The 21170-nt window shown below is 40.0% G+C and overlaps 1 protein-coding gene across 50 annotated transcripts in view; it reads left to right on the forward strand.

Moving 5' to 3' along the window:
* Positions 1 to 3524: 3524 nt before the first annotated feature.
* The window catches only part of KTN1 (kinectin 1), a 113021-nt gene continuing 95375 nt past the window's right edge, over positions 3525 to 21170 (forward strand). For 24 of the 50 annotated variants that reach the window (XM_035260585.3, XM_035260590.3, XM_035260591.3 and 21 more), the window contains exon 1: positions 3879 to 4023. The gene's annotated coding sequence lies outside the window, so the exon portion shown is untranslated. Of the gene's footprint in view, positions 3782 to 3878; positions 4024 to 4435; positions 4614 to 19961; positions 20063 to 20689; positions 20769 to 21170 lie in introns of those variants that run through there. The other 26 variants (XM_078334998.1, XM_078335009.1, XM_078335012.1 and 23 more) reach the window with 5 other exon arrangements.

The following is a 21170-nucleotide window of genomic DNA, read 5'->3' on the forward strand; positions in this document are numbered from 1 at the left end:
ATCTTGGTGAGGACAGTTGGAAGATGGTCCAGCTGAGCCCCTTTCCCACCCAGTGTAGTCTCAGGGCCTCTCTACATGGTTTCTCCAACAATGTAGATGAACTTTTTACATGGCTCTAAGAGACAGTGAGTGGAACTGCCTGTCTCATATAGCCTGGGCCCAGAAGTTGGTAAAGCATCACTTCTGCCATATTCATTGGTCACAGCAGTCACAGAGCCCCCCAGATTCAAGAGGGAGGTCTACAGATCCCACCTTTCATGCAATGAGTGGCAAATAATTTTCAGTCATTTTTAATTTGTTATGAAAGCACATGCCTGAAGACACAGGTCAAAGGAGCACAGTGCAGACCTTTATTAAGTACCATTCGGTGACAGACACTTTGCTAGAAAAGCGGATTACTTCTAGATCTGCAGCTGAAGAAGTTTCGATGAACCTTCCCTCTCCATTATTTGGGCGAAAGTTGACCTGGAATCCTCCGGCTGCTTCCACTCTACTTTCATCTCTGCCATCCCTGATCTTGTGGAGTCAAGAGATGTAATCTGTTACTCAAGCGTTACTCAAATCTCTACACAAATCATCACTTATGGGAAAACTACCCTAGTCAAAACAGCAATAGTCAGCTTGTTCTCCATCTTCAGGACAGGCATGTTTTATTTCTCTTTAAAACTTTCCCTAAACTCAGAAGAAAGAGTTGTTACACATAAAAAATTCAGAAGGCAGTCTTCAGTAAATTGTAATTTTGTTAAATTAAAAAAAAAAAAAAAAAGGGATGTGTGCTCTTTAGATAACAGTGTTTAGACGTTATAGTTTTCAATAAAATTTAATTTCTTACTTGTTGCTGCTGGACATACCTCGGATGCTGGGTGTGTTGCTAATTCTTTTCTTTTCTTTTCTTTTCTTTTTTGAGACAGAGTTTCGCTCTTGTTACCCAGGCTGGAGTGCAATGGCGCGATCTCGGCTCACTGCAACCTCCGCCTACTGGGTTCAGGCAATTCTCCTGCCTCAGCCTCCCGAGTAGCTGGGATTACAGGCACGCGCCAACATGCCCAGCTAATTTTTTGTATTTTTAGTAGAGACGGGGTTTCACCATGTTGACCAGGATGGTCTCGATCTTTCGACCTCATGATCCACCCGTCTCGGCCTCCCAAAGTGCTGGGATTACAGGCTTGAGCCACCGCGCCGGGACGCTAATCCTTTTCAACAAGTTAGTTGTTGGGTTCAGTGACATCAGGGGGTAGTAAACAGCAGCCAAAGTTAATTATATCTTGGTTAATTACATGTGTTAACTATAGCTAATTATATTACATTATACTATACTTCAAAACCTAGAGGGTTGATGTTAATTTATAATAGGGCTGGCCTATTATGCATGACACTGGAAATGCATAGCATTCCTAGTAAATTTTTTTTTTTTGAGATGGAGTCTCCCTCTGTTGCCCAGGCTGGAGTGCAGTGGCACGATCTTGCCTCATTGCAACCTCTGCCTCTCGGGTTCAAGTGATTGTCCTGCCTCAGCCTCCCACGTAGCTGGGATGACAAGCAGCCACCATCATGCCTGGCTAATTTTTGTATTTTTAGTAGAGACAGGATTTCGCCATGTTGGCCAGGCTCGGCCTATCAGAATTCTGGGATTACAGGCGTGAGCCACTGCGCGCAGCCTCTAGTAAATCTTTTTTTTTTTTTTCTGAGATGGAGTTTTGCTCTTGTTACCCAGGCTGGAGTGCAATGGCGCGATCTCGGCTTACCGCAACCTCTGCCTCCTGGGTTCAGGCAATTCTCCTGCCTCAGCTTCCTGAGTAGCTGGGATTAGAGGCACGCACCACCATGCCCAGCTAATTTTCTGTATTTTTAGTAGAGACAGGGTTTCACCATGTTGACCAGGATGGTCTCGATCTCTTGACCTTGTGATCCACCCACCTCGGCCTCCCAAAGTGCTGGGATTACAGGCATGAGCCACCGAATCTTTTTGTTTTGATGTGAATAAATAGAAAGCTTATAAAAAATAAAGCATTCAATCACTTCCCTTTCAATAGTCAAAGTTCGAATGCCAGAAAAGCTGAAATAGCTGATACAAAGTCATCCTTGAATATAAGCACTAGTATATTTTGAGAAAATCTTAAAACTTCACTTACTATCTTACAAGTACACGGAAATATTGCCTTTGAATGTCACTGTGGTTTTACTGATCAGGAAAATGATATAAATTTTTAATTCTAACCTAAAACCTGCTTTAGTACTAACCTGAGGAAATTAATGGTTGTTTGTAAGCTAATCAAGAGCCCTTAAACTCCATTACAGAAACGACACACTTCCCCTTTGTATTAAGGAACTAATGGCTTCGCTTTTCAACAAAGCTGGATCTTCTGGCACACGCTCAGAAGACAGCCAGTACTTGAGAGATAGATTGCTGTGAGGGCAATGGAGCCGCTGAGGGGCAGAGTAATCCTAATGAGAAAGGAAAAAGAGGACGCCTCTGGAGTTAAAATAAGACAGAATGCATCTGTGGAGAACACAGTGACTGAAGACTGGCAGAATTCTCAATATCTCAGGTCACTACACACTGTGGTTTTCATTTGTAGTTTGAAAGTGCTCTAGAAAACTTAAAAATGATTAGAATGAAAAGTATAGATACTGTTAACTAGCCCATGTACAAGAAATTCTGTTGGTGTAGAAGCGGTTCTGCTGTTCATTCCTTAATTGCTTCTGTTCCCACTTTGTCAGGAGGTGGTGGTCGTGGGTCCCAATTTTTTGTATCTCTATCCACACTCTGGAAGCATTTGGATCATTTTGAGCCTTCATGATATTTGCGGGGAGCTTGGAGCGTTTTGTTCATATAGTGGGCAGTGCCCGGCCTTCTGTGAGAGATTGAAAATCGGTAAATAATCCACATAAAACTCATTTGCCACTGGACCAGGAGGATCGCTGCCATCCTTTCAGCAAAGAGCAAACGAATAAGAGATCCGGGCCCATCCCTCCTCGCGCAGCAGTTTCTAGATATTTACCCCAGCTTCAGGAATGCCCACCAGCTGGCAGAAACAACACTTTCATAATACTTGCACACACCTTATTTGGGTAGCTTTCTTTTTTTTGAGAGAGAGAGAGAGACGGAGTCTCATTCTGTCGCCCAGGCTGGAGTGCAGTGGCTCGATCTCGGCTCACTGCAACCTCCATTTCCTGGATTCCTGCGATTCTCCTGCCTCAGCTTCCCAAATAGCCGGGACTACAGGCGTGCGCCACTACGCCCAGCTAATTTTTTTGGTAGAGATGGGGTTTCAGTGTATGTCGGCCAGGCTGGTCTCGAACCCCTGATCTCAGGTGATCTGCCCGCCTCGGCCTCCCAAAGTGGTGGCATTACAGGCATGAGCCACCGCGCCCATTAACTGGGTCGCCTTCTAAATTCTTTCTCCTTTTATCGCTAGCGTTGCCTGATGGAGAATTCAAAGAGAGGTCCCCTGGAGACAAGGACGGAGGAGGTGTTTTCCATTGATTTATGGGGGAAATCTGGGACAGTCGGGGGTAAATGTAGTGCCGTTTGCTGAAGTTAAAGGAAAGGCATGGGGAACGAGATGGTGCCCGGTAGCAAGGGCCACGCGAGATGAGACCAACCTTCTGGAAAAGAGAGAGCAGGGCTACTGAACGCAGGGCATTCCGCGGAGCCTCCAGCCGTTGAGCGCCCACCCTCGGCCCAGCTGGGGGACGCGGTATCGGGAGGAAAGCCCGGAATCCCGAGGCGGCCGGACGCTAGCTGCGGGTACCGGAACGCGTGGACGGGCGCGCTGAGGTAGAGGCGGGTGGGTGTCTGTCCCTTTAAGGGGCCGGTCTCCGGGCGCCGCCGGCCCAGACGCCCGGACGTGCCGGGGCCGCCCCGCCCCGAAGCCGCCCGTTTCCTGCCGAGCGGCGCGGCGGCACCTGAGCGACTGCGGCGGCGGCAGCGGCAGCGGCGGCGGCGCCTCCGAGCGGGCGGCCCGGGCTGTAGTGCCGGCGCCGCCGCGTCTTCCCGGTCTCCTTTCCCGGACGCGCAGGGTGAGGGAAAGCAGGCCGCACCGCGCCGGGCGCCGGAGGCGGCGGGGAGCGCGGGGGGAGGTGGCGCCGGCCGCGGGGTCCTGGGGCAAGCCGGAGGGCCGGGCCGGGCGGGGGGGCGCGGCCGTGGGGCTGGGGCGCCTCCCGCCGGGTAGGCCTCGGGCACGGGGTCGCCGGCGCCCCGGCCCTTCCTTGGGCCGGGACGCCGCAGGGGGCGGGCTCCGAGGGGCCTCCTCGGCCTCGCGGGGCCGCCCAGGGCCTGACCTCGGCTCTTTTGCGGCGCTCGGGGCGCGGCCGAGGTACACCCCCCTCCTCTGCAAGGACGACTCCCGAGGGCGAGGTCGGCCCGAAAGGGCCCTGGGGTGACCGAGGCACCTATTTTTAGCCAGGCCTGAGGGCCCCCGGGAGGGAAGGTGGATTACCGTCGCCTCGGCCGGTGGACGGACGCAGCGCGTCTCCGGCGGTGTCCCCGGGCCGGAGCTGGGCCACGCTTACGCCATGCTGGAATTCCAGTCCTCGCTGTTGCCTCCGGCTGCCCGGGGAGCCGGCCGGGGCGCTCGCCTCCTTCCCTGGCGCCCCTCCCGCTGCCTAGTGTGAGCCCCCGGGTCAGGGCGGGAGGCGGTTGGGCACTGAAAGCAGAGTGAGGGGAGACTTTGGAAAAATCCATGGAGCACCCTCGAGATTGGCGAAGTTATCCCTTCCTCTCTCCGAGGGGTGTGTCTTAGTGATTCTGCCGGACCCCTTCAGTTTCTCACAGTGAGATTTTTGGCCTTGGGACCTCGCCGGAAAACTACAGGAGTAGTCTGGAGAAGTCGTCTGGCCCTCAGCCATGCGCTTGGTGTGGGATGTGCAGCCCCGCACGCTGGCGGTGGAGGCGCTGGGTGCACTAGACGCGGGCAGCCCTGGACGCCGGCAAAGGTGTCCCAGCCTCGCCCCGCTGCACCTTGACTAGGTTAGGTTAAAAGTAAGCTGATCAGTGTTAGCCCATCTTCCTCTTGGGAGGATGGGGGAATCTAAATTCATAACTGTGTTGGGCTTATATCATAAACGGATTCTTTAGCAGCTGTTTGAGTTAGTAGTGCTTAAAAAACTGTAGTTGAAGTTAACTGTTATAAAGTTGTGGATTTTTTTTTTTTTTTTGAAATGACTTCGTGGAAAGCCTTGAGAAATTTATACACCTATAGCCAGCTCAGATAAAGATAAGCATCTTGAGGTGAACGAAACGTTACGAATTGTGTAGGAGTTGACTTAAAGTTAGAATTTTGGCTAAATTAGATTGCATTTGTTTTCCTTCACTCACCTAGCAAACAAATGGCAACAGTGTCTCCAGTTTGGTCCAAACAGTAGCTAGTGAGACTTCGGATAATGTTTTGGGTAGACATGCCTTGTAATAGTGTTTTGGGATGAGTGTTTTGGGTAGACATGCCTTGTAATAGACTTTCATATTTGATGTGTTGCGTGGTAAACAAGGCTCTCCCCCCCCCTTTTTCCTTTTGTCTTTATTTTAAGGATTTAACCTGAAATAGCTGGGTCTATTTTGGTAAGTTCCCCTCCCACCCCAACTTTGAGTTACAAAAGTCTCTTCTAATTTTGTACTTTAAGCAGACAATACCTTATCAAGTGAGCTCAGAGAATAAGATGTTCTACTTAATTTATTTGACTGATAATGAATCTGAAAATAAAACAAGCTATTGAAAAATTTTCTTAAATATTAAATACTTGAAAATTATAAAGAATATCAAGTATTTAACTCTTAATGATTCAGGGTCAGCATTATGAAGGGACATTTATTTACGATTTTGTTTCCAATTTAGATCTTTATATATTCTTTTAATACCGGTAGTCTCGTCTGTTTGATGTGTTTTTCCCTAAAATTTCCTCACTTCAGGCCTCTTTCTAGTTTATAGGCTTTAATCTGCTGTTGGTAGGGAGATCGTTTTAATAATTATATGTTTAATACTAGTTAATATGGCTTTTTAAAAGCGTCTAAAACGTGAAAAACTTTTTGAGGCTTAACTTCTAAAGAACCCCATATTAAGATTGTCACTGTTAAATTCTTAACTTGAAATTTAAGTTATGGTTAAAAGGTCTTAATCAGCTTGTCATGGTTAAGATGGCACATAGAATAGTGAATCAAACTTTTTTTTTAAAGTTGAGTATGTCTTGCACATTTCCTATGTGTAAGTTCTTAACTTGAATGGAAGGTGTATTTTTCGTTGTATGCTTATAATTTTTATAGCAAATGAAATTGTAACCTAAAAGATTTCCAATACTTTGTAAAACTATAAAATTGTTACTGAACTTAATAGTTTTAGTAAGGTTTTGGTTCTCTTGGGAATCTGACCTAATATGTAATAAATGAGAAAAACTGTGCTTTGCAAGATCATTCAGATGTTTGCTTGTTCTCTGTACTGTTTTCAGTGACTTTGAAGGTAAATCCAGAGTATACTTAGAGGATAGAAGCAAGTAATTATTTCTCTAGAAGTTGGCCGGGCGCTGTGGCTCACGCCTGTAATCCCAGCTCTTAGGGAGGCAGAGGCGGGAGGATAGCTTGAGCCCAGGAGTTCGAGACCTGCCTGGGCAATATAGCGAGACCCCGTTCTCCACAAAAAGGAAAAAAACAAAAAGACAAAAAAAAAAAAAAAAAAAAAAAAAAAAAAAAAATAGAAGTGACATTGATGATCACTCATGCACAAAGAAAATTGCATTTCATTGCTTCCTTTTTCAGTTTCTGTGAACATGACTTTTGAGTGTCCTGATCAGAAAAATGTAATTTATTTGTAAATCACCAGGAAAACAATTGGTTTAGATGAGAATATAAGGCTTCCCCCCTCTATAACTAGAAAATTAAACAGTAAGGAGAAGAACCTTATGTGCTGTGAACTAAGGAGTTTAATTTAACCTTCAGTATCTGAGGTCTAGAAGAAGAGAAATAATGATAGTATACAACTGTGTGCCAGGCTGTTGTGCTTAAATGGTACAAGTGTTTAATTGGCTTTATGTAAAAAGAAAATAGGCAAGATCTACTTTTAATTCTAACAATAATTTTAGTAGACACTCTGATAGGAAATATAATGTTCCTAGGAAATATATAGGATATACTGTGAAAAAAAAGTTATGGCTTAGTATTTTACGACTCACCTTAACTACTACAGGCTGATTAAGAACTTTTAACCATAACTTAAATCTGGTTTCAGCAAAGTGATTTATACACTAAGTGTAATTTGTTTGCACTCTTCTTCCAGGACATTCTGCTTTTTGGGCTTTCTTCTTACTAATTGCTTTGTTCATTGTATCTTATGGATTATCTTCTACTCTTAAAGTTGACATGCTCAGTCCTTGTTTCACTTTTCTTTTTATATTCCTCTGACAATCTTATCGAGTGTCATGGTTTTAAATACCATATGCTGATGCCTCCCATATTTATATCTCCAGCCCAGACTTTCCACGCATCTCGTTAGGCCTATCCACTTGGATGCGCAGTGGTCAACTCCAACTAAACTTACATATTTGTCCTTAAACCTACCTCATATGCAGCCTAGCCCATCTTATCTGGTGGCAACTCCATCCAGCATTCAGGTAAAAAAACTTTGGAGTCATCCCTGACTTATCTCTTTCACACTTGGCATTCTGTGCTCTGTCTTATCTTGAAAATATAACCAGAATCCAGTCAGTACTTACTGTCTCCACTGCTCACTAGCCTGGTCCAAGCCATTCTTATCTCTTACCTCAATTTCTATTAGCCTCCTAACTGATCTCCCTGCCTCTGCACTAGCTCTCTACAGTCTTCTCAACACAGCAACGGGATTGTATCACTTACCTTCTCAGAATGCTACAGTGACTTTCTCTGTGCAGAGTGAAAGCTGAAGTTCTTAACGTCATCAAGGCCATACAGAATCTGGACGCTTCTGCTCTCCCCATTCCCCCTTACCTCTAAGGTTAGCTACTATCTTCCCTCTGTTTATTTCCCTCTGGCCCGATTGGCTTTCCTAGGGGCAGCTATATATGCCAGATACTGCCCTAAACACTTAGGATCCATCAATAAACAAAACAGATGAAAAGCTCTGCCCCAATAGTGATGTAATAGTGTGTGTTTGAGGGCAAGGGAAGGAGGTGGTAAACACAATAATGAGGAAATTATATAGTATTTCCTTCACCTGGGAAGAAGGTGACAAGTGCTATGGTGGAAACTGCTGTTTTTTACACTGGCTGTTGCCCGTCTTTAGGTCACTTTTTTTCTGAAGATACATGCATGACTTACTGTCTTTGTCTAGTCTTTGCTTTTAAAATGTCACTTTCTTTAAAAGATCTGCTTGTTTTATTTAAAACTGCACTCCCCTACGTCTAATTCTTGTACTTTGCTCTGTTTTCTTTATAGCACTTGTCACCTTCTGTCATACTGTATAATTTCCTGATTGTGTTTATTGTTTCTTCCCTGTACTCCTGTACACATAGTATTATATAACTTCTGTGAGGGTAGGCTTTTTGTCTGTTTTGTTTATTGATGACTCTCAAGAGTTCAGAGCAGTGTGTAGCATGTAGCAGGTCCTCAATAAGGATTTGTTGAACAAAATGATAAAATCCTGGCTGGGTGTGATGACTCACATCTGTAATGCCAGTACTTTGGGACCAAGGTAGATGGAGTGCTTGAGCCCAGCAGTTTGAGACCAGCCTGGGCAACATGGCAAAACCCTGTCTCTACAAAAAATATAAAAATAGCTAGGCATGGTGGCATGCACCTGTGGTCCCAGCTTCTTGGGAGGCTGAGGTGGGAGAATTGCTTGAGACAGGGAGGTAGAGGTTGCAATGAGCAGAGATCCTGCCACAGCGCTCCAGCCTGGGTGACAGAGTGAGACCCTGTCTCAAAAAAGAAAAAAAGAAATTCTCATCTTGCATTTCTTCCTTTGATGGATACCTCGTTATTGGATACATGTAGTTTACAGTTTGCTGCTTTCCTCTTTTAGGGATGGGCAGAGAGTGGAAGAAAGTGTCATGGAGCCTTTGGGAAGTGCTTGGTGGAGGGAGTGATATTAGAGTGTGGTAGAAATCCTCTTACATACCCCCCATCATTAGGACAATTCATTAGTTAATTCAAAAAGTTGGTTAAAGCAAGGACTCAAACTATATGTACACCTTAAATATTTTCACTTAAAACATTTGCTTCTACTTTTATTTGTCTTTTTATTTGTACTGATTTCTTAAAATAAAGATTATCCTGATTTTCCTTTCATAGATTGTACTTTGAAAGCATTATCTATGATTTTTAGTATTGGTTTATTTTCTCTTTTATTTTTCTTACACGGAGTCTTGTTCTATCGCCCAGGCTGGAGTGCAATGGTGTTTTTGGCTCACCACAACCTCCGCCTCCTGGGTTCAAGCGATTCTTCTGCCTCAGCCTTTTAAGTAGCTGGGATTATAGTTGGCTGCCACCATGCCTGGCTAATTTTTTGTGTTTTTAGTGGAGATGGGGTTTTACCATGTTGGCCAGGCTGGTCTCGAACTCCTGATCTCAGGTAATCCGCCCACCTCAGCCTCCCAAAGTGTTGGGAGCTGCCGTGCCCAGCCTGATAGTGGTTTCTTTAAAGTGGAATGAAAATGTAGGAACTGGGAAACTCTTCAATTATAAAATCTTTATGGATTTTTTCCAGTTATTCATCAAGGCTTTCCAAAGGATTTAATGTCATTTTTATAGAAATAATACCTTTTGACTCTATTTTCACATTTAATGGATTGATAGAAATAAGTGAGTAGAGAGTAACTGCTAGCCAGAAACAGCTTTCTGAAGACACCAGACAATGTATTTTTACAAAGGAGGAGAATGTCAGTTAATCCAGTGAGAGAGCCTTTAAGACAGCTTCCACTTTGAACACTTTGAATAGGTTTCGTAGGGACCATAGGATCATAGCAGCCTAATGATTACTAGAGGAGAATGTTATTTACCTGTATTTATTTATTTTGACTCTGAGTAACATCTACAATTAGTTATCAGAACCTAACATGAATTCAAGTAAATACATTGTCTGTCAGGAGACATGATGCTATACTATATTTTCACTGGAAAATGTGGGACAATTCTTCCTACATACGAGTCAATGAGTTGTCAAGGAAACAGTCTGGTCTGGTATAACAGGCTGGAATTCAGTAGTTAGGAGACCTACAGGTCTTAGACCTTATTAATTCTAACGTTTTATGCAAGCTCTTTATTGTCCAGTTCTTTAATTACATAGTGTCCTGTGCTGTAGTGGAAAGAGCGTGAATGCTAGGGAGTCTGAAGAACTTGAGCTTGAATTTAGTTTTGCTAGTCGTTGCCACTTACTGCATGTGTGATCTTAACCTGTATTAACCTGCCTACGGCTCACTAGGGAAGTATTTTATCTCAGTAGTTGCCTCATAAGTGATAGCTAACATTAGAGTACCCATTTGCTGTTAGATTATAAATGCTTTATGTGCATTATCATATTTAGTCCTCTCAATAACCTTATGTGGTAGGTACTGTTTGGTGAAAACCAGGGAGACTAGTTAGATGATTTGTTCAAAGACGCAGCAAATGTCTTTAGGAGGAGCCTGAATTTTAACTGATGCATTCTGACTTAGCCCATTTTTACCCATTGAGCTGTTTTATAAGAATGCTTTCTGAAAAAAAAAATAAAATGCTGTCTGTGTGTAGTTTTCTAATGTTAGGTGTTAAAAAGCTATATTAAGGTTATAAGGATTCCTCCCCACCATGGGAGTTAGAAGATTAACTGTTTAGTGTTTAAATTTAAAGGCTTGAAGTTTTTCATTTATTATTTTCAAGAGAAAATAGTAAAAGCTACTTAAACCACATGCTACAAAATATTTTAGTTACATGAAAAGCAGTAGATAGAATGTCATCCGTTTAGTTACCAAGGCATTTTTCTGTCTCATTTCCTGCGTATGTTCATTATGAGTTATTCTTACGTGATCTTACAGACATTTCTTAATGGTTACTTCAGAAAAGCTAACCCTGGTTACATTACCTAAAATGCATACCCTCCCTGTTCTTTGTTGCAGCCTTATTTTTCTCCATTGCACCATCAGTCACTACCTGACATTATAATATGCTTATTTCTTTATATAGTTGGTGTCTAACCTACAAGAATATAAGTGTTGTGAGGCAGGGACTGTGTCTTGTTTGTCACTGTGAGCTATATGTCTGACCCTTAGGTAGTGCTTAATTTGAATGAAGGATGCTTGAAAATGATTGGGACTCATTGAGTTTTTTGCTTTACTTGCCATCTTTTATTAGCATGGCTGAGTGGTATTTGGAATGCCATATGAAGTGAAACTCTAAGAATAAGGGTTTCATGGAATACTATGCAGCCATAAAAAGGATGAGTTCATGTCCTTTGCAGGAACATGGATGAAGCTGAACACCGTCATTCGAAGCAAACTAACACAGCAACGGAAAACCAAACACTGCATGTTCTCACTCATAAGTGGGAGTTAAACAATGAGAACACATGGACACAGGAAGGGGAACATTACACACTGGGACCTGTTGGAGGGTGAGGGGCTAGAGGAGGGATAGCATTAGGAGAAATACCTAATGTAGATGACAGGTTGATGAGTGCAGCAAACCACCATGGCATATGTATACCTATAATCTGCACATCATGCACATGTACTCCAGAACTTAAAGTATAATAATAATAAGGGTTTCAGGTTTTTACTCTTGGGAGAGTGAAATGGAAAACAATTTAAAACATGAATTTCAACAAAATACTTGTGCTTAGGTTGGGTGCGGTGGGTCACGCCTGTAATTCCAGCACTTTGGTAGGCTGAGGCGGGTGGATCATGAGGTCAGGAGTTTGAGACCAGCCTGGCTAATATGGTGAAACTCCGTCTCTACTAAAAATACAAAAATTAACCAGGCGTGGTGGCGCAGCTGTAATCCCAGCTACTTGGGAGGCTGAGGCAGGAAAAGCATTTGAAACTGGAAGGCGGAGGTTACGGTTAGCTGAGATTGCGCCACTGCACTCCAGCCTGGGCGAAAGAGTGAAACTCTCAAAAAAAAGAAAAAAGTAACAAACTTGTGCTCAGTACCAGTTAATCTTGTTCATCAGTAATGTAAGTGTTCTAAGTGGAATCTGTACCTAAATAATTCAGTGAATGCCTGTGTTTAGATCTAATTAACTTTTGAAATAAAATTGGACAGAGTAAGCTGTGCACCAAGAACTCCCTAGTGTTCTGAATGCTGTGTTGCAGAACATTGAAGATGTTTCCTTAAATCTGTAATGTCCACACAGATTGAATTCACTTACGTGCTACTGACTTGTACTTACCTGCTTTATTGGGAAGTCATATTCATTTGAAATGTTTCCTATAATTATTTTACATAGTTTTCTATAGCCTGGATCTCTTTGGGTTGGCTGAATGTCATGATTTCTGTGAAGGGAATTTCTCAAAGTAATATTTAGTGCTCTTATTTCTGGGTACAGTTTCAGGTACTGTGCTGTATAATCTGCTTGGTACTCCATTGCTGGGGAATCATTTCTTAAATAGCTTCCAGTTTGACCTAGTTGTTTGCTGTAAATTTTAAGTTTAAATTGGATACTTCTGTGAAAGTGGCTTAGTTCTTTCGCTTTGTTTTTTTTTTTTTAGTCTAAATAATTGGATTTAGTTTTAACTTGAAATATTTCTGAGCTTGAAAATTTTGGAGTACTTTTCAAATAAAAAAATTCAGCTGACCTTTGGACAATAGGGGCTCCAGCTCTCTGTGCAGTCAAAAATTTTTGTGTAACTTTTGACTCATCAGAAACTTAACTACTAGTACCTTACTGTTGACTGGAAACCTTACCAATTATAAATAGTCAATTAACATGTATTTTGTATGCTTATGTATATTATGTACTGTATTCTTACAATAAGAAAACAAAATGTTACTAAGAAAATCAAAAGACAGTACATTTTCAATACTACTGTTTATTGATACCATAAGTTTATATCATCTGTTTGTAAAATGAATCATCTGTCTGAAATGGTGAGCAACTGCAACTGTGGACCTCAGTCTACAGTACATATCAAGTCATTCAACTTTTCCCCTCTAACGTCATGATTTTTCTCTGCTTCTCGGGAGTACTTCCTAGCGTTACTAGTGGCACTTGGCATGGGTCCCATGGTGTTATTCAGGGTTTACAGTGTTGTGCTAAAAAAAGATGAAAAATAATGCAGGAACTACAAGAGATCAGTTTTTGCTGTGATACTTTTACTTGAAGGACGGACTACTCATATGGAGATAGAGTCATGGTTAGGAGTCAAGGATATTTCAGACACTTGAGCTGACAGTAATAGCAACAGGAGGTGGCTACAGAATTATTACAGTGGTACAATAGCTACTGCAGTTAATTTTATGCAGTTGTAATTTACTACTGTATCTTTACGTTTGTTTACATTTCCTTCCATTGCAAATGGCACCATGTACAGTCACCATATAGGGTCTGGTTTGTGTTTGTGTAAGTTTTTATAAATTTTAACTGATTTGTGTATGTTTTATGGTAGTAAATTATAAAATAGACCGATATCTGCATATATTTTATGTATTAATGACATACCTTTTTCTTAATTTTTTAAATATTTCTAGGCTGTGGTTTCTTTGCAAGTTTTTTTCAATTTGTTGCATTCTCCAAAATATTTTCCAGTATAGTTACTGAAAAAAAATCTGCATGAATGGACTGACATAGTTTAAACCCATGATGTTCAAAGGTTAGATATACATTCAAGATTAGCCTTGGAATTATATGTAAAATAAAGCCCAGGCATTTATCCTGTCTGAGGTGTTGGGGAGAAAAGAAATAATTCATAAATCTTAAGTTAGCTGTAAAGTGATGAAAGCTGAATTTTTGTCTATTCTTCTAGGATTAATTGCCTGGCATAAATTGGTAGTTATATTTCTTATCCTTTCAGTGTTATGTAATCTTCATTTAAGCAAGAAGTCCTGGCAGCATTCAAAATAACATAGTACTTTTGGTATAAAGGGATTCTTTTTTTTGAAATGGAATCTCGCTCTGTCACCCAGGCTGGAGTGCAGGGCACAGTCTTGGCTCACTGCAACCTACAACTCACTGCAACATCTGCCTCCCTGCCCAAGGGATTCTACTGCCTCCCAAGTAGCTGGGATTACAGGTGCCTGCCACCACACCTGGCTAATTTTTGTATTTTTAGTAGAGACGGGGTTTCACCTTGTTCGTCAGGCTGGTCTTGTTCTCCTGACCTTAAGGGATCCGCCCGCCTCAGCCTCCCAAAGTGCTGGGATTGCAGGCATGAACCACCATGCTGGGCCAGAGATTCTTTAGTTATTATTCTTCATTACTGTATCTGATTTCTTAAGATAGCTTTGTACTAGGTAAAACACACACACAGCCACCCACCCAGATATTTTCTGTAAATATTTTTAATAGATTTCTTATGTTAAAGTACTTGTTTTTCTTTTTGAGAAAAATTTCTTGCAAAGTAGGAATACCTTTCTAGAATTATTCAGTGCTTTCATTGTAATTGTATAAATTAAGAAGTAGGGAATCTTAATGTTTGTTTGATTGATTGTTTTGGTTTACATTTTTTCTCTTTCTACTTGTCTTTTTATTGTTTTCTTCTTCTTTTTTTTATTTCCAAATGATTAGGCAACTAGAATCTTTTTATTGTTAAAGTTAAAACCACCATTAAATGATTCAGACATAAAAGAGAATATATAATGTATACGTACAGTTTAAAGATAAAATATAAAATGAACATTTGTGTACTGAACACCTGTGTACCTTTCAGCTTTATTTCAATTTTTCTTTTAAAATACATATAAAATAATGTTTTAAAAATATGTGTAAGATACAAAGACATAATGAACAGCTTTGTAGCTAATACACAGTTTAAGAACGTAATCCTTTTTATTTCTTTATGTCCCTCCCCACACTCTTAACTACTACTTTGCTTTTCTTTTCGTTTTGCCAGATCTATTTGTATCCCTAAACTACTTTGTTGTTTTGTTGGTTTTTGAACTCTAAATGGAATCCTTCTGTATGAGTTTATTTGTAACTTCCTATTTCCCCTCAACTCTATTGTCTGGATATTCTTTTTTGTTGTTGTTGTTTGTTTGTGATGGAGTCTCTCTCTGTTGCCCAGGCTGGAGTGCAGTGTTGCGATCTCTGCTCACTGCAACCTCCACCTCCTGGGTTCAAGCAATTCTTCTGCCTCAGCCTCCCGAGTAGCTGCGACTACAGGTTTGTACCACCACACCTGGCTAATTTTTGTATTTTTAGTAGAGACTGGGTTTCACCATGTTGGCCAGGTTGGTCTCAATCTCCTGACCTCGTGATCCACCCACCTTGGCCTCCCAGAGTACTGCAGTTACAGGTGTGAGCCACTGTGTCCAACCTCAGATATTCTTTCACCATGTTGTATGTAGCTGGAACTGATTTACTTTTGCTACTTTATCTACAAATATTTTACAGCCTATTTCCCGTTGTTGGACATTTGGGTTTTTTTAGTTATTTTTGTTGTTAGAATACACAGTGCTGCGATGAACACCTGGAATAGCATAGGTCTTTTTGTTGTACTTGTGTCTCTAGGACAGTGTTTTCTTTATTTTCAAACTTTTTGTTACCACTCACAATAAGAAACACGTTTTAAGTTATGACTCACTATATTATCAGGTGTACTATTCCATGCTATTCTGTTTTATTAAAAGTGAAAATGCTGGTCAAGACTTAAATTTTTTGCTAATCGTTAATGAGTTGAGACTTAAGAGTTTAGATAGTTTGGGGACTTAAAACTAGTAATAGAATGCTGGATTGTAGGAGACATATATTTTCAACTCTACTAGTAAGTGCAAACTTGTTTTCTTTCCAATGTAAGTGTGTCAGTTTATTCCCATCAGCAGTATATATATGTGATAGTTCTGCATTCTTCCTTATACATGATGGTGGCAAAAACTAGTCAGCCTATTGTGTGTGAATTGATACATTGTGCATATTGTGTTTCTTTTTTTCCTTTTGCAAGGAAGTTCCCTCTTGTTGTCCAGGCTGGAGTTCAATGGCTTGATCTCTGCTCCCTGCAGCCTCCACCTCCCGGGTTCAAGTGATTCTCCTGCCTCAGCCTCCCAAGTAGCTGGGATTACAGTCATGCGCCACTACGCCTGGCTAATTTTGTATTTTTAGTAGAGACGGGGTTTCTCCATGTTGGTTGGCTCCTTTCGAACTCCCAACCTCAGGTGATCTGCCCACCTTGGCCTCCCAAAGTGCTGGGATTACAGGCGGGAGCCACCACACCTGGCTTTGCATTTCTGATTAATGAGAAGAAACATATTTTCAGCATTTACTGGGCAACTAATTTCCTTTTCTCTGAAATAACTTCATTTTTCTGTTGGGTTTATCTTTCCGGGTGGTGAAATTTCTTCACCTGTTCTGAATACTAATTATTTGCCAATTATGTGTTATAAATGTCTTCTTCCTACTTGGTGGCTTGTCTTCTGACTTTCTTATGTTGTCTCTAGTAAAAGGTAAAGATTTTAATGTTGAATTCATCACTGTTTTCATTGCATAATTTGCGCTTTGTGTCTAGTTTAAAAAATTCTTCTCTACCTTAGATTATGAAGATGTTCTTGCGTGTTGTCTTATAAAGTTTTATGGTTTTATGTTGTCTCACAGTTTTTTCCCTGGAATTGATTTTTGTTTCTTCACCTTTATGCTGTTTTCTTTTCTCCAGGATTTCCACTACTGACCATTTCAGTGTTCATAAGGGCTAAAATGTGTTTATTTACTAGATGCTTTGAAACAATACTTTAACAGTTCACTACAATATGGGGTTGTTTTGAGATTCAAGTTGCATCTACAGCTTACTTTTAGAGTCATAAGAAATTAATTGCAGTTGACCCTTGAACAATATGGGTTTGAACTGCATGGGTCCACTTATACGTGGAGTGGGATGGTGAAATCTGAGTAGATGGACTATGGGACTTGACTGTGGCAGATTTTGGTATACCTACCTGTGTTCTGGAACCAATTTTCGGTGCATATTGAGGGATGACTATATGTAGGAGTGTTTTAAAAAAGAAACTTTGGATAGTTATTCGGTAAACTTTGAAGTCCCTCCCTTTCCTGGTCCCTTTTTGATATCCTAAGTGTTTTGTAAACATTTCAAAGTGATGCCAGTGTTTGCATGTAGTTTTTCTTAAATTGTTTTGCACATACATTGTGAAGTAGATCTTTGTGCTTGGTATTTTGAGTAAGTATGAACAAATTTTGTTTATCCAACTGGTATTCAGAGTATACTTACAGTCTGAGGGATTGAATCTTTAATTTTGAAAAACTCTCACCTCTTTAAATTTTGCTTCTGTTATTTTCACTTTTCTCTTTTGCTAGACCTGTCTTAGAGTCTTTTCGTTTATCTTGTGTCTTTAATTCTTCTATCATTTTTTTCTCTTTTCTGTGCTTCGTATTAGGTGAATTCATTACTGTCTAGCAATTTATCATTTTATTCTATTCTGTCTAGTCTAGAGTATATTGTATTTATTGAGTCTATATGCCAGTATCTGTAATTTTCATATTTTAGATTTGGAATTGCTTTTTCATATTCACCTGTTTCAAGTGAATTCTCTTTTTGTTTTGCAGAGCTTTTGCTACTTAGAAAACCTCTGTCTCTCTCCTTCTTTAACATGTTCGAGTTTAAAAATCTTCGTCAGACTATTTCATAAAACATCTGGTGTGAATTCATGTTTTTATGTGATTTGTTTTTTTCTCATTAAATTTCTTGCTATGTTTTGGATTAAAAAAACTGGCTTTACTGTTGGACTGACTCATTATTTTGACAACTAGAAATAAGCAGTTGCCTACTTTTCCTCTGTGATTTGTATCTTGAGATAACCAAATAGGTCATAAGTTTCTATGGATGTGTTCTAGCTAATGAGGAATTAAGGAATTAGAATATCACCATTTTGCATCTCCAAATGAATAATGCCTAGGCAAAGATCACCAATAGCTGCTCATCTGGAAAAGATGTTCGCAACGTTAGGTACTTCCTGATGAAAGTGTGCCACACTGTGTTAATCTTGCATTCAAATCAAGAACCTGAAATTTAGTCTTTGAATTTAACTATGAATTGATCAGAAAGACACCCCCCCACCGCCAAAAAAAAAAAAAAAAACAAGAACTTGTTAAGCACAGTGAGGAAGCTCTCTTAAAAAACTAGCTGCTTTTTTTTTTTTTCCTTTCCCCAACTAAAAGTTCTAAGAATTGTAAGAAACTGAAGTAAAGAAGAAGGTATGGTAGGTGAAAGGAGACAGAGTTTACAAGTCAAGGAATAACGTACTTAGAAAGCAATTGGGAAATGGGAATGAACACTGGCTTTATATTAAGGAGGTACTAATTGTTAATTTGCTGTGACCTTGGATGTTTCGTTGTCTTTTTTTTTTTCAGGCTCAGAGCTTCTATGAAGTTATAACTCTAGATTTGCATTGTCATTGGTGTTCTCTCCTCCCCTCTCCTTGTTTTCCTTTTTATTTTTTTTAAAACCTCTTTTTACAAGCTATCCAAATCCTATTTTTGCCCTACCACTTGGTGTCAGTCCATGAACCCGCTTCGTGTTTTGTTGCTGTTACCTTTAGGGGCTGAGCTATCCAGCCATCTTCCCGTTTCCTTCTTCCCTGTACTTCACCTATGATGTGGGTTACTGTTTGAATTTTTATTGCATGTCTCACCCAGTACGATGTTTATCTTAGTTTTGATTTTAGCCGTATCTTGTAAATAATTTCCCTTTATATTTGTGCAAAAGGTTGATGCAAAAGTAATATTTCACACCATTATTAAGTGTTTGGAAGGAGGATCCTTATTGGAAGTCTTTATCTTCATTTCTACCTATCTTAGTCTTACCTGTTTTTTGAATCCCAGCTTATGTATTCTGGGTAGTATTCATAGTCCTGAGTGCTCTAGTTCAGTGATCTATTCCTTTCCATTGCAAAAATCTTTTAATTTTGTTGAAAATTATTCAACTCTACAGAACACATCTGATTTTAGCATCACACTGATTTATGATTATATAATAATTAGAATCCTTAAGGCTTGAAATGTGATTCTTGCTTTTGCTGCCTGATCTCTTGTCCTGTGTTTCTTCATTCTGTTTTGGAGTTGCTATTCCCACTCAAGCAGATAGATTACATTTTTTTTCATTTTTGAGTTTGTACTGGTATCCATTGTTGTCTGAACTATTTTTGTTTGTTGTCTCCAACTTGAAAATCAAATATTCAATGTTTATAATTCGTTCTTGAAAACCCTGCTGCTAATTTAAAAGCTATTAAATGAAAGCATATTTCCATTAATTTTAGTAGGGAATTACGATGTGGTATTTCATCCCAAACAGTTTTCACACGTAGGTAAATATTAATCTAACAGTGAAGACGAATTTGTGTAGATATATACAAGTTGAAAGTAAATACACCTTATTCATAAACTGTAATGTAGTATAATGAAGGCTAATTGTATTTGCCGGAGGAGAAAGAAAACTTAATAGTGAATGGTGGTGTAGTTGGTAGAGTGTTACTTTTTAGAAAGTCTGTTTCTTCTGTACTGTTTTTTTTACCACTTCAGACTTCCTGGAGTTCAGAGTTATTTTGCATTCAGTCTGCACTTAAGTCGCACAGAAAAGCATTACTAGAGCAATAACAGATAAACATAAGTTGTTTAAAACGTGGGAAATAGAACGCAGGCAGAAAAGACGGAGTGTAGGAGCTGGAAGCTCATTGCTTTCTTGCTCTGTGTATGTACACAAAGCATATCTAGGTTCATCCTGTATACCATATGTACAGTATATATCTGTTCCATATGATATATACTGAGGGGACATAATTGTGTTGAATTAAACATTGAGTGTATCTTTGTCTGAAATCATAAATGTTGAAATTTCACTCCATAGAATATTTTTGTGTTGTGTGTGTTTAGGTAAACAGTCGCTAATTACCAAAAAAGGTAATTTCATGAAAAGTGGTAATTTTCAAGAGCCATTATGATGAAAACTAGTAAATGAACAGCTCATATCTGGGGTAAGTCTGTAGACTTAACGTGTGTATCCCGGCTTGTCTGAAGTAGTTGTCAGAATTTCTGCTATTTTAACCACGTTTTCTAAAACCTTTAGTTGGCTTGCCCTTTGTTCTTATCTTTGTGTTCAACACATTTGTATAAACTGGCAAGCTTATCTTTATCTAAGTAACTGATTAAAATGTTATTAAGGTCAGGCTAAGCACGGAGTTTTTTCGTACATTATTAAGATAGTTTCTAAATCATTAATTGGCAATTTTGGGATATTATTGCTTAACATTTTAAATCTCCAATTCAGCCATGTTCAGGATTTATCAATCTTGTCTCCAAGGATAGCCTGTTTACTTTATTGAGTGTTCTGCCAAAATCAGACATTCTATAATGTGTATTGGTTTTCCTGATTTAGTAACCAACCCTTTTATTTAAAAAGGTATTGGAGTGATTTTCTTTGTCGTTTTCTTCTAATAGTGACTGGTTTATAGTGGATGGCTTTTGATATGCCTAAATTTTTTAGTTAGTAACGTTGTCTGGATTTACCTAAAACAAATTCATCAATTTTAATTTGACTATTTTCTGCTATTTTTAGTACATGATATTTAATAGCTTTTACTTTTCTCCCCCTAACTCTTTAGACGTCTTCTTATAGTGAGGAAAGCAGAAGCCTTTCATGGAACTTGAAATGTAGGATCATGGTAGCTATGTCTGTTGAAGGTAACATACATCTATCTTTGCATGGCTGTTGAGGTGGTTGGGTTGTAAACATGGTTTCTAAGGATGGCCATAGCATAGGAGCCTCTACTTGTGGCTATATTTCAGGTTCTGATAACTGATCACTTTTCATACTCTTACCTAATACTTCCATTGTCTGGAAGGCCTTTGCAATCACAAATTTTGAAGGTGTCCTGGTATGCAGTGTTTTAATTATGTTAATTACATAATTTACATACTTAAACCAGCTTTCAGTTGGTGAAATCACAAGGACTACTTTTCTTGGAGTTAGCTCCCTAAGATGGTTCTTAGTGTTGGTTCTTTCGCTATTTTTTGCTTAAGTCCCCTAAGGTTCTTAGTGGTTCTCTCACTATTTATTTTGCTTAGGTTTCCTATTACTGAGAG

The sequence above is a fragment of the Callithrix jacchus genome, chromosome 8 (assembly GCF_049354715.1).
Source record: "Callithrix jacchus isolate 240 chromosome 8, calJac240_pri, whole genome shotgun sequence".
Lineage (NCBI taxonomy): Eukaryota > Metazoa > Chordata > Mammalia > Primates > Cebidae > Callithrix > Callithrix jacchus.